The sequence below is a fragment of the Peromyscus californicus genome, unplaced genomic scaffold (assembly GCF_007827085.1).
Source record: "Peromyscus californicus insignis strain IS unplaced genomic scaffold, ASM782708v3 Scaffold_23__1_contigs__length_62951481, whole genome shotgun sequence".
NCBI classification, from domain to species: domain Eukaryota; kingdom Metazoa; phylum Chordata; class Mammalia; order Rodentia; family Cricetidae; genus Peromyscus; species Peromyscus californicus.
The window spans coordinates 22,909,309-22,922,729 of record NW_026294534.1 but is presented as its reverse complement, the minus strand read 5'-3'; the positions used below and the strand labels follow the sequence as shown (position 1 = coordinate 22,922,729).

The window sequence follows — 13,421 nt, the reverse complement described above, 5'->3', positions numbered from 1 at the left end:
GAACCAGGAAGTGTGATACTTCCAGCATGTGTTTTGCTCCCCCTTATGAATGTTAGACTTTTCAGTTTCTCTAAAAAAAAAAAAAAAGTCCATATTAATTCATTTATTTCCCATGTAGGGATCAAAACCGTGGTCTTGCATATGCCAGGGATGTGTGTGTCACTGAGGGATATTCCAAGCTTCTCATTTTTCTGGTTAGGACGTCTGGTACCATTTTGGATAAAATTTAGAAAAGTGAGTATCCTTGTTTGGTTCCTGATCTGGGAGGTAAAGATTTTGTTTTCTCACCATTGAGTACGCTATCAGTGGTGGCTTTGCAGGTATGGTCTTTCCCATGCTGGGATGGTTTCCTTCTGGTCCTGATTTGCATCTTGAAATCTTGTTGAAGATTGCAAGATGTTTCTTCTGCATCTGCTGAGAAGCTCATGTGATTTTTTTTCTTTAACCTATGAATGTGTTTTATCACATTAATTGATTTTGTTATGTTGAACCAACCATTCAGGATAAATCTCGTATTGTCATGGTGTAACTAAGACTTTTGTGTGTTGTTACGTTTGATTTGTTAGTATTTTGTGGAGGAGTTTCATACACAAAAATGTTCACTTGGAATGTTGGTCTGTAGTAGTTTGAATGAAAATGGCCCTCAAAGGCTCATAGGGAGTGGCATTATTTGAAAGGATTGGGGTATGTGGCCTTGTTGGAACAGGTTTGGCCCATTTGAAGGAAGTGTGTCATTGAGGGTGGGCACTGATATTTCAGAAGTTCAAGCCACGCCCAGTGGCTCATTCTCTCTTCCTGCTGCCTGCTAATCCGGACTCTTGGCTCCTTCTCCAATACCATGTATGTGTGCCTGCATGCTGCCATGTCCCACAATGATGATAATGGACTAATCTTTGAACCTATAAGTTAGCACCAATTAAATGCTTTACTTTGTAAGAGTTGCTGTGGTCATGGTGTCTCTTTTCAGCAATAGGAACCCTAACTAAAGACATAGCCTATAACTTTTTTTTGTTGTTATTGCATCTGACTTCAGGATTTAGGTAACGCTGATTTTAATTTTTTTAATTGGTTGACATAATTTTTCTCTAAATGTTTAGTATAATTTAACAATGATATTATCTGTCTTATGCTCTTTCATTGTAGGTTTGTGATTCAACTTCTATGTGAGTTCTAAGTATGTTTAGACTTCCTGTTTCTTCATGGGTTAGCCTTGGCAGGCTGTGTGCATCTAGGAATTTATCCTTCTCTTCTAGTTCTTGGCATTGACAATTCTTTTTTATTTTAGACTATAATGTTTTAAACTACTTTTTGGTTCCTTCCAAAAGCTGACAGAATATTTTTCTTCTTTTTTTAAAAAAATATTTATTTTTGGCTTACTAATTGGGAGGAAAAAAATCTGGACCACTTCAAGCACCATAATCAGTATATTTTGAGTAAGGACCTGGCTAAAAACTAAAACCGTGTCAGTGAAAGACATGTGGCAAGATATTTTGTGATCTTAGAATTGAGAGAACAAACTGGGGATTTATTTTCATTAAAGAGTATCATGGACAGAGCTTGAAGAATGAGGCAAAAATTGGGAAAAGATATTTGAAATATCTAAAATCTACAATGGAATATTTTCAAACCTATGAAAATTGACAAATGAACACTAGAAATGCCAATAAAAGGAATGGGGAAAGATAGGAAAAGGCAGTTTGTAGGGAGTGAGATTTTGAAAAGCCAGCAAGTATAAGAACAGAGACACGTGACTGAGATGTAACTACCATGGGTTTGGAGAGACAGCTCAGTGGTTAAGAGAACTGGCTGCTCTTCCAGAATACTTGGGTTAGATCTGCAGCACCCACACTGTGCCTCACAACCGTCTGTAACTCCAATCCCTGAGGATCTGATACCCTCTTCTGGCATCTTTGGGTACCAGGCACACATATGGTATCCAAACATACATGCAGGCAAAACACCCATACACATAAAATAAATTAATTAATTAAAAAAGACTATTATGCACCCATTATTAGAAGAGGAAAAAGTGGAGTCTGGGAGTTCAAGCGTTGATGGTTATTTAGGAGTCAAATACCAGTTCTCATTGACAGGAGTTCTTTCTTAGTAGAGTACTCAAGAAGTAGTTGGTTAAATCACATAGTAACCCTGGGACCTAGCAAGCCTATTTGGGGGAAGATATATCCCCCAATTTCAAGTCCATAAAATGGGGATATTTGGGCTATATTGTTTGGGGAGATGGTACATTAATCAAAGTCCAACTAGAAAAAGACAAACCAAGTACAAATTTGAACAGAAAATTTGGATACAAAGACATTAGAGGGCATTAGAGAAATGTGCTCTTGGTGACTGGAAATCAAGGACACAGAAGAATATTGGCATGGCAGGTATAGGGAATTGTCACGCCACAAGTTCTGAGACAGAGAAACCATAGGCAAGCCCTACAATCCCCAAGTCTCACATGCTGACTTTTTTGGAGAGGGGTATCAATGGCAGACAAGTGTGTGTGGTATCATGTCTGTGTACCCTGCCAAAAATCTGTGCTCTCGGGTGTTAGGGAAAGCTGTTCATGGGGGTGTGTCTCCTTAGACACTGCCACAGGACACTCTGCATGAAGGACAAGTGCTAGAGACAACCTGTGGGTAGTCCCAGCTGTGGGGCGGGTGGTTTTTTGGTCTTTTTAATGGGTTTTGGGTCTGGGATAATTTTCATTGTCTAGGGGGTTGGTTACAAGTTGTTGTCAAGGGGAAGGAAGGCTGAGTCAGCCGCCATGATGACAAACAGCATGTAAAGATGCCGGTAAGCCACGAGCCATGTGGCAAGGTATAGATTAATGGAAATGGATTAATTTAAGCTGTAAGAACAGTTAGCAAGAAGCCTGCCACGGCCATACAGTTTGTAACCAATATAAGTCTCTGTGTTTACTTGATCGGGTTTGAGCGGCTTGGGACTGGCAGGTGAGAGAGATTTGCCCTGACTGTGGGCCAGGCAGGAAAACTCTAGCTACACCCAGCTGTTGTGCCCGTCAGGAACCAGGAGCTAAGGAAGCCGTGAGGGACTTTGCTGCAAAGCTTCCCAGTCGCAACAGAGTAGTCTTGGGAGAAGTTGTGGTCTCTGGCTGCTCCTGGCTGCTGTGGTGTAGCTGTCTCTACAGAAGCATAATGAAGTATATCAAACCAGAGCTCAGGGAAAGAAATGCCTCCTTCCTCAGCTGTTTTTCCATCTGACTCTAGAGTTTTAACATTGTGTCAACTGGTAAAACGAAAATATTTAAAAGGGCCCAGATTTATTTTTATAGAGTAGGCAGTGCGGGGTAAATTTGGAGCTGAAAGGCAATAAACTGGTAACTAGAACAGGTGGGAGTTGAGGATAATTTGAGTGTGCATTACAGTATAAACAGGTTGGTTAAATGTCAAGGATGTAACAAGCACTGCATGGTATTTAGAAGCGAAGGCTACATAGATATGATGGATTGAGGGCTATATGTATCAATATGGATAGAATTTTAAATTATGTGTTGGTTGAAATAAAGTAGTCACAATGGGCACTTGGGCCCACCACTGTATTGCAAACACGCATGTTCACATTCCATGTTTTTGAACACAAGGATATCCTTGTCCTTGGGGATGGAAGGTTGACAAGTTCTGAGTGCTAGGGGATGCCAGCTAGCTAATACCAAGTCTGTAACATCACAGAAACTGACCTTGTTGTCGCAAGGTTGGAGGTCAAAGCAAGTGTCTGTGATAAAAACAGCTTTCCTAAACAGCTTGGTTTATTACAGAAATACTGTAATAAATGCCATGTCCTACAACAGGCACTACCAAACCAGAAGTCAATCCTTGGGCCTATGAAAATAAATCTTTCAATATTACAGGAAAGTGGTTTGCCAGTCCTGGTAAACGTTCTTAGACAGAAACACAGCTTTAGACTGACAAGATTCAGAACAAGTGCACATTTCACTTCAATGTTATGGCAGGTTGCACATGAAGGTTCACTAAAGTCTATGAGTGTGAACAAGACGGACCGTCTGGGGGAACACTTCATCTTCTCAAGTTCTCCAGTAGCCCGCCACTCTCTTCCAGTGTTTTCATTCAGTTGCTAATTAACTTTCGTAACCACTGGGTTCAGTTGTGCTTTCCAATCAAGGCTCCTCTGCAGGTTGTCATTGAGCTCTGGCTCCTCTGGACGACCAATGACATAGGATTGTGACCCGTGATGCTTGAACTTTACACCCTGCTGGACAGGAACTCAGGAAGGACATTACCACACCAGATCTGACTGCTTTGCATACAGACTTTCTCTGGTGTTCCTTCCCTACATGAAATACACACAAACGATTCATAGCACACATTGAAATTATTTCCCCATGCACACTGTACCCACTACACTACCAAAGAAAGTGGACTAGTGAGTGAGGAATGCTAGTGGTTATTCCCACGTCTACACTTCAGACTGAACATGTTTTGTGTTCATACAGCTGCTCTTCTAAGTATGTCTTCACATTTTTTTTTTGGTTGGTGTTTTTCAGGTGGGGTCTTACTATGAAGTCTAGGTGTTATTGCTGTGCAGTCTAGGTGTTACTACTGGTGTGCAGTCTAGGTGTTACTGGTGTGCAGTCTAGGTGTTACTGTTGTATAGTGGAGGTGTTACTGATGTCTTAGTTAGAGTTTCTATTGCTGTGAAGAGACACCATGACCATAGCAACTCTTTTTTTTTTTGAGATAGGATTTCTCTGTGTAGTTTTGGTGCCTGTCATGGATCTCACTCTGTGGACTAGGCTGGTCTTGAACCCACAGAGATCCACCTGGCTCTGCCTCCCAAATGCTGGGATTAAAGGTGTGCATCACCACCGCCTGGCTACAGCAACTCTTATAAAGGAAAACATTTAATGGAGGCTGGTTTACAGTTCAGAGGTCACTATCATCATGGTGGGAAGCATGGTAGCATGCAGGCAGACATGGTGCTGGAGAAGCTGAGAGTTCTACATCTTGATCTGCAGGCAGCAGGAAGAGACTGTGAGCCATACTGGGCATAGCTTGAGCATATGAGACCTCAAAGCCCACCCCCACAGTGACACACTTCCTCCAACAAGGCCATACCTCCTAATAGTACCACTCCCTATTGGCCTATGGGGGGCATTTTATACAACCACCACGCTCGTGTTACTAGAGAAAACCAGATCTCCTTTTGGGTTCTTAGTCTTATTACTTAAAAAAAAAATTAAAAACAGACTTGCTCAGGGATAGTTTTATTAGTTTGTGAGAAAACCAACATTGTAGAGAAGTGAACAATCCTGGCAGCAGTCAGGGGGAAGATGGATAAAAACACCATGTTTTTTAAGTTAGATGTGGAGGTCAGGGTAACAGTGAGGAAGCCCCAAGTGTTGAGGAAGCATGCATAGGCTTTAGGCTGGCACCCACAGGGATAAAGAAAAGGGACAGAGCAAACATACTTGTTGCTGGGCCATAGATCTGAGTTGAGAGGGCAATTGATTCAGGTTCTTGTGTCCCAGGGCAAAGGATTGCATCAGGACTGCATGGTTAGAAATAGAAACAAAGACAGCCTATTAACAAAAGAAAAATACTCCTAAACATGAGGGTGGGCTAGTGAGCTAAGGGAAGAGTTCTCAAGCATTGGGCCACAAAATATATCGTCCATTCATTATAGGCCCTTTATGTACCACATGCACTATCCCAGGTCCCCCTTGTGTTTGTATTTTGCATACTCTGTTCTTCAACGAAGCCTCGATGAGAAACGGCTTCTAGTCTTCCTCTGAAAACTGTCTTATTTCATGTGCTAATGTTAATGTTTGAGTCTCCAGTCCGTGTTCTGACCACAGGCTGGTCTCAAGCTTGGAGCCTTCTTGTCTCAGCCTCCAAGTGCTGGCTGGCATCACAAATGTGCGCCGCCTTGCATGGCTGTCTTGAGTGTTTCTGCACACAGGGGATATGCATGCTCAGAGAGCACAATTTTGTTTATTTACCACAAAATGAACCTTTTATGAACCCTGTCTTTATATATATCAAGTTGGTGAGAAGACAGGGGTTTGCCAGGGAAGATATTAAGTGCTTACAGATTGGTAATGTGTCTGTAAACTTAGGGACATGGATGCTGAATCGCTTGCCATGGCATGGTTTTGATAAAAGCTACCATTTTTAGATCTCTGATGTAGCTGCAGGGAAATATCATCTAATAACAGATCCTGTTACCTGACTCTCTACTACAGTTTGGATTTCTTTTCCTATGTGAGCTGCTTCAACTCAACTGGACACCTTTCAGACAAGACCTCTATGATATATAGGGCCAGTCTCCTCTCAACAAGGAACCTCTGAGAAAAGGTTATAGAACATTAACCCAGGATGATGAACCTGCTCATCTGATGTGTCATGCCGTGAGTACTCTAGGTTTGCCCTAAAGTTCATCCTCTGGTTACTTGAGCTCTATGTGTGTGAAGTGACCGCAGACTTCATGGAAGAACCTACGGTCTGTCGCTGCTTCCTCTCCCTCCCCCCACACTTTTTTTTTTTTTTTTTTTTTTGGTGTCTGGAGAGGCTTAGGTTTTACATTTATAGGAGGGGGACTTTTCTGTCCTTGTGAGTGGCTTTACATATGTAGAGGGGTGTGTGTGTGTGTGTGTGTGTGTGTGTGTGTGTGTGTATGTAGGCATACTCACTTGCACACATTGGAGAGGTGATAAGTGATTCACACACATTTGTGTGTCCTGAAGAAGAAAAAGGAGTTTGTACTCAGTGTCTCAGGGACTGGCTGTCTTATCAAATCAGACACTGCAGATAGTGACCGACCCCTAAATAATTCATCTTAAATAAATGAAATGAGAGAAAACTGCAAGCCAAGTTGCTTATATGATGGCTAATCTTGACAGGATTTGGCATCATCTGGCAATCCTCTGCGTATATCTGGAGGGGTGAACTAATGGAAGAGTCCCCAAGAATTGGACCATGAGATAAATAGTCCACTCATTATAGACTTTATATACCATAAGTCCTATCCACACTTCTCTTTGTGTTTCTATTTTGGATACTCTATTCTTTTTATCTATCATCTATCTATCTATCTATCTATTTATTTTTATTTTATGTTCATTGGTGTTTTGCCTGCATGTATGCCTGTGTGAGGGTATCAGAAGTCCTGGAACTGGAGTTACAGACAGGTGTGAGCTGCCATGTGGGTGCCGGGAATTGAACCCAGGCACTCTGGATGAGCAGTTAGTGCTCTCAACTGCTAAGCCTTCCCTCCAGCCCCATGTGCTTTGTTCTTAAATGAAGCCTAAAGGGCTGTTTTAACTGCATTGGGAAGCTCCACTCTGAATATAGATGCCCCATTCCACTGCCAGAGTCACATCCTGAATGAGAAGAGAGGATGAGAAGGCAAATGAGAAAATGAATACAGGACCAGAATTCCTGTCCATTTCCTGACTGGGTCAATATAGCAACTGCCTTACCCTTCCCGCCCTTCCTTCCGCCTTGATGGACTGTATTCACTTCAGTGTACTGGACAGTTTGTGTCACCAGGGAGGAGAAGCCTCCATTGAGAAAATGCTTCCATAAGATCAGGCTGTAGGCAAGATTGTAAGGCATTTAGTGGTTTTTTTTTTTTTTTTTTTTTTTTTTTTTTTTTTTTTTTCAGAGCTGAGGACCGAACTCAGGGTCTTGGCAAGCACTGTACCACTGAGCTAAATCCCCAACCCCATAAGGCATTTTCTTAATGAATGATTCATGAGGGGAAAGTCCAGCCCCTTGTGGATGGTGCCACTTCTGGGCTGATGGGCCTGTGTTCTATAAGAAAGCAGGCTGAGCTAGCCATGAGGAGTAAGCCAGTAGCAGCACCCCTCCATGGCATCTACATCAGCTCCTGCCTCCAGGTTCCTGCCTTGCTTGAGTTCCCGTCCTGACTTCCTCCAGTGATGGACTATGGTGTGGAAGTGTAAGCCAAATAAACCCTTTCCTGCTCAAGTTGTTTTTGGTCATGGTGTTTCATCACAGCAATAGTAACCCTAACTAGGAGAGAAATTGGTACCAGCATAGTCGAGTTTTCCTGTGATAGACCTGACCATATTTTAGGGAAGATTGTGGAGGGACTTTGGGACTTTGGGCTAGAAAAGCCATTGAGTGTTGACAGCTCAGTGAACTGTTCTGTTGGAGCTTTGAAGAGAAGAATATTGAGGGCAATGCAGAGACCCAGACTATGAAGTTTCTGAGGGGAGTTTAGACTCTATGGGGCCATTTGCTATTTTTGAATTAAGATTCTGTTGTTCTGGTCAGCTGGGCCTGGAGAGTCAGCTGTGATTAACAAGAGTCCAATGCCATTGGAGTGAAACCTTTGCATTACTGGGACAATAGATGGTGCTCAGCTGGAGCTAAGAAATCACCAGTAATGAAGAAGAGACTAGAATCCCTGAGGTAAAATCTCCTGGTCAGCGTTTCATCAGAGTCAGCACACACAGCCGTGTTCCAGAGGCAGCCAAGGCCGGACCTTGCACAGGCAGCCAAGGTTGGTAATGTGGAAAAGCCACCTAGGTGGGATGGTAGTATGAAGGCACAAAGGTGTCATGGAGAGCAGCCTGGCCTCGGCATCAGCTCCTGTGTCCAGGTTCCTGTTTGAGTTCCTGGCTTCCTTCCGTGCTGGACTCCAATGTGGAAGTGTAAGCCAAATAAACCCTTTCCTCCCCAGCTTGCATTCAGTCATGGTGTTTCATCCCAGCGATATTAACTCTAACTAAGACAAACAGTGAACCTAAACAAATTTGTCATATAGTTTATCAATGCAAGGAGAAAAGTAACTAATGCCCAGTTAACTGGGTAAGGGAGTGAAATTGTTAATAGGACAAGTTTGGTGAAACAATCCATGAATTTGGCTAGGTAGAAGAGGGACATATTAAAATAATACACAGCGTTTCTAGGATAATAGATCTATTTATCCAAACAGGGCAGCACCGATTTGTCAAGGCAATTGATTTTTTTAAAAAAATTCTTTGCCTCAGAGGTACGCGATTCCACTTTCGAACAGCAGGCGGCAGTGTTACCATCACAATCCTACTTAGCCATGGTTGGCTGCAACTGTGTGGTGAATGCACCAAGGCAGACATGCTTGTTTGTATTAGAGGGGTCTGTTGCGTTTCAGAATTTCATTAGGGAGAGAAAGGCTATTCTTACTGCTATTACAATCACTTTACATTTCCAGCGCGCCTCTAGTACAGGCAAAGACCGTAGCCGTGTGGAAAGCGCCTGAGTGGCTTTTTCGAAAACAGAAACAGGGATTTGCTGAGTTCTTGCCTGCAGTGAAATAAATCTTTTAATTATATTTTCAGATGAATATTCGTGGTAAATCTTGGCGAGATGCACTCTGGAAATATTCGTTGTGTTGGCTGTATCTGCACTGTCCATTTTCAGGTGAAGAAGTTAATGTTTTATTAGATGACCAATATTTGGTAAGGTTTTATTTTTATTTTTTTTTTAAACTGCGTTCCTAGTTAGGCACGGAACATATAAATCTTTGAACTCTGAGATCCTTGAGAGTTAGCCACTGTATCTTAATTTTCATGTGGTCTTCATCCTGATGGAAAATTTGGTGAAATAATGATGTTGAGTTCTTCCCATAGCCAGCCGTTTGGGGGAGATGGGAGTTATATTCCTCTGAGTGCCAGACATAGTATTCTCTAAAAGCTGATACAAAGCAGCATTCATATATTTGAAATGTCTTATTTTCTCATTATGCAAATTGTACACGATTCCACTTAGATGGGGTCTCTCGGGTAGTCAGATTCACAGGAACAGAAAGCAGAATGGTGACTAGCAGGGCTTAGTGGGAGGGGGTGGGGGAAGCTGTTTACAGGGTAGGGTTTCTGTTGTGCTTGCTTGAATAGACTCTGGAAAATTCTCATGGATCCATGTGAATATATTGAACACTCAGCTGTGCATTGGAAATGACTGAGAGGGTGTTTTTTTTTTTTTTTTTTGGATAGCATCTTTGCCATAATTAAACATTAAAAATAGAGGGTTTATACAGTGGTGGTAGCCTACAGTTGGCACAGAGGCCCAGGTTGACTCACTTGCAGTTGAACGCAGTGGCCACAGGCTGCAGTAGATGACAGTCAGGTCCAGCCACTACTGCGTGCTGTGCTCTGAGATCTTCAGTGGGGCAGCTTCTATGCCCATAGTCTCCTCTTATCCAGAAGGCTGATGTCCTCTTTACAGCTCTTCTGCAATTGCCAGGCCCTGCCTTTGCTGCTGAGATGTGGTATCAGCTTCCCCTCAGACCCTAGAAGACCTACAGGCCACTGCTTGGCTCCTTCCAGCCAGCTCCCCAGGGAACACCTGCTTCTATATATGCAAAAGGACCCACACCAGAATCCTGCCCCATCCACCTGTTCCCATTCTCAACTCTTCTGACCCAGGGGCTGCCCATCTTCTGCCGCAGGTTTCTGGTCCTTCTGGATGAGCCCTTTCTAGCCTAGCTTCTTGAGCCTCCTGCTGGCCTGAGAAGGACCCGATCTTGTTCCTCTATCCCGCAGCAAGGCCTGCTGCAGGTCTCTTCCTAGGCGGTTCCCTTGCCCACTTCTCCCCCTCATGCTGAAGCGGGTAACCACTCTGTCCTTACGGTAGGCGATGGGGTGGCACACGCCGAGTGCTCTGTGCTGCACGACCTGGGCACTTCAGGGAGGTCTTCAAGCCTATGTCCAGAGTATATGCTGGATAGGTCTGGGTGTCAAACTCTAATCTGCTTTGTTTTTTTTTTTTTAACCTTCAGGCAAAAATTAAAAATCTGCAAGAAAGAAGCATCCAGACCTTGGCCTCTATGAAGCCCTCTTGCCTTCTAAGCTCTTCTCCACTCTCAGGGGACTGTTATCCAGCCTAAGCAAATGAATTACTCATTGCAGAGTGTGAACCAAGTAATTCTTCTTCCATCACCACAAACCCCTGCCCCAAACAAAAACTACAACCCCCCAAACATTAAAAACCTACACAACCCTACTGCCCCTCCCTATAACTAAGAAAGAAACTTGGCCAAGAGAAACAAAGATACATTCCTTATGTCATTGAAACATGTGATAAATTCAGTTTGTAGTTAAGTAAAATTGTATTGAGACATATAGCACACTAAAACCCTGTTTGCTGAGCCAGCATGGAAAGGGATATGCTTACTTATTTTTTCAATTATGTTCCTAACAACTATAATGTGTGTGTGTGTGTGTGTGTGTGTGTGTGTGTGTGTGTGTGTGTGTGTGTATGTGTGTGTGTGTTTGGCAAAGCCTCTAAGAAGGAAAGTTTTGATAGGCAGTTTTTATTCTATTATTTTCTACTTTTTTGGTTTTTGAGATAAGGTCTCAGTATATGCTCTAGGCCACTCTGAAATTCACTATATGGCCCAGGCTGTCCTCATATTCATGATTCCCCTGCCTCTGACTCCTGCTTGCTGAGATCATAGACTTGTGCTACCATACCTAGTAGAGTTTTTAAATGGAAGAAAAAATATTAATACGGGGAAACGCCCCTACTCCAGTCTGTAAATGTTTACAATGATCATGGAACTGTAGGAGGAGTCTTGATCTTAGAAAATAAAGGACTCAGATTTAAGTAATTATTATGTTCCAAGACCTCCTGCAAGCCACCCCACATCTTAGAGGCCTAGCTTCCTTACCCAGAAGCATGAGAATCCTAGTGCAGCTCCCAGAATTGTTGGATGAGTTGTCTGAGTTGATTGATGGCTGTGGTGGTTTGAATAAGAATGGCCCCCATAGGCTTATATATTTGAATGCCTAGTCACCAAGGCATGGAACTCTTTCGACAGGATTAGAGGCGTGGCCCTGTTGGAGGAAATGTGTCACTGTGGGTGGGTTTTGAGGTTTTAGAAGCCTAAACCAGGCCCAGTGTCAATTGTCTCTCAGCTTGTGGACCAGGATGTAGTTCTCAGCTACTGCTCAGTGCCATGCCGGCCACCATGTTTCCTGCTGTGATGACCATGGACTAAGCCTCTGAAACTGTAAGCCAGCCCCCAGTTAAATGCTTTCTTTCATAAGAGTTGCCTTGGTCACGGTGTCTCTTCCCAGCGATAGAACAGTGACTAAGACAATGGCAAACTAACACTTAGGGATACTAATGGCTTTATTATAAAATTTGATCAGAGCGATTAATACATGACATCTGTCCAACACATTTCTACAAAAGTCTACGCTTTCTGTCAGTAGATTTCCCTGAGTTGTGAGACACTAGGAAGTAGAGCCACAAGCAGGAAGTGAGTGGGAAAGGACAATGTTTACTTATAATAGGGCTAGTCTGTTCTTTGACCCTCACATGTAAGTTATCCCAAATTGGCATCAAGGGGTACGCCCTTATTATGAGCTTGGACTTTTTGAATAGTCAAACTTCTTCCCTTTTCCTCTGGTTTCATTCACCTCACCATTCAGACTTTGAACGATGGCTGTTAATAACTGGGGACACCCTTGCCTGCTGGTTTTTTTTTTTTTTTTGAGCTGAGGATCGAACCCAGGGCCTTGTGCTTGCCAGGCAAGTGCTCTACCACTGAGCTAAATTCCCAACCCTGCCTCCTGTTCTTATGCATACTTTATTGTATACTGGAGATCAGATTTGCTCTCCTTTGTGGATTTAAAACATCTAAATGCTCAGGGGTTAAAGGCCTGCTCCTAATGTGGTGCTATTGGGAGACAGTGGAACCTTCAAGAGGTGGGGCTGGTGCGAAGAAATTAGGGCATACCATAGTGTGGAACCCTCTTCTCTTTCGTTATGCTCTGGCTGTGCAGTGAATGATTTGTTACACAATTCTGTGATGAGATGCAGCCTCACCCTGGGCTCCAAAGCAATCATTGGATCATGGACTGAAGCCTCCATAATCAAATCTTTCTCATTCTTAAGTTATGTATCCAATGTTTTGTTAAAGTAATGGAAAACTGACTAATATAATAATGCACATGTAATTTTGCATGCTAGCCTTTACACATAAAACCATATGTAGATATTTTCCTATTTCTTTAACTTTCTGTAAATCATATTAGCAGACGAAGAACATATATTGGGTACATTCTAATTGACTTAGACAATTACATTACCCATTAAAAAATTTATTTACTTTTATTTTATGTGCATTGGTGTTTTGCCTGCATGTATGTCTGTATGAGGGTGTCAGATCTTGGAGTTATAACAGTTGTGAACTGCCATGTGGGTGCTGGGAATTGAACCCAGGTCCTCTGGAAGAGCAGTGGGTGCTCTCAACCTCTGAGCCATCTCTCCAACTTCCCCATTTTTTAAAACATAAATACCAAGAGTTTGTTAATCTCTCTGACCTAGACCCAAGTCTACATCTTTGTCAGGAGAGCAACCAAGTCTCCACGAGTTATGGTTCTTATGAGAAGTTTCAATAGGCATGGACTTGCAGAGAAGAGATGG

At 42.8% G+C, this 13,421-nt stretch overlaps 1 long non-coding RNA gene across 6 annotated transcripts in view; it reads left to right on the top strand.

The window, feature by feature from the left end:
• Positions 1-13,109, top strand: part of LOC128119006 (uncharacterized) — a 29,896-nt gene extending 16,787 nt beyond the window's left edge. For 2 of the 6 annotated variants that reach the window (XR_008221412.1, XR_008221414.1), the window contains exons 5-9: positions 119-234; positions 6,227-6,391; positions 8,283-8,511; positions 9,329-9,448; positions 10,768-13,109. This is a non-coding gene — a long non-coding RNA (uncharacterized LOC128119006). The remainder of the gene's footprint in view (positions 1-118; positions 235-6,226; positions 6,392-8,282; positions 8,512-9,328; positions 9,449-10,767) is intronic. The other 4 variants (XR_008221413.1, XR_008221415.1, XR_008221417.1 and 1 more) reach the window with 3 other exon arrangements.
• The last annotated feature ends 312 nt before the right edge of the window (positions 13,110-13,421 follow it).